Source organism: Hylaeus anthracinus, unplaced genomic scaffold (genome assembly GCF_026225885.1).
Source record: "Hylaeus anthracinus isolate JK02 unplaced genomic scaffold, UHH_iyHylAnth1.0_haploid 11978, whole genome shotgun sequence".
Classification (NCBI taxonomy): Eukaryota; Metazoa; Arthropoda; class Insecta; order Hymenoptera; family Colletidae; genus Hylaeus; species Hylaeus anthracinus.
The window spans coordinates 815,922-816,124 of record NW_026534326.1 but is presented as its reverse complement, the minus strand read 5'-3'; the positions used below and the strand labels follow the sequence as shown (position 1 = coordinate 816,124).

The 203-nt window shown below is 45.8% G+C and overlaps 1 protein-coding gene across 2 annotated transcripts in view; it reads right to left on the bottom strand.

Moving 5' to 3' along the window:
- Positions 1-203, bottom strand: part of LOC128896856 (beta-1,4-glucuronyltransferase 1-like) — a 15,529-nt gene that overhangs the window by 4,990 nt on the left and 10,336 nt on the right. The window lies entirely within an intron of this gene.

Here is a 203-nt window from a genome sequence, read left to right as displayed (position 1 = left end):
GGTCGCGGTAGGCGTAGGCTACGCGCTCTGATTGGTCCGGAGTTTTCTTTTAATATCTCCTCAACGAAGCCTCGGACAACATTCTCGCCAAGGAAAAAGTTGTTCCAAATCACCTCCACCATGTATATACAGGGTGTCCCGAAAATGTTGTAACATCTTGAAATAGGTGGTCCGGGAGGTGATTTGAAACAACTTTTTCCTTA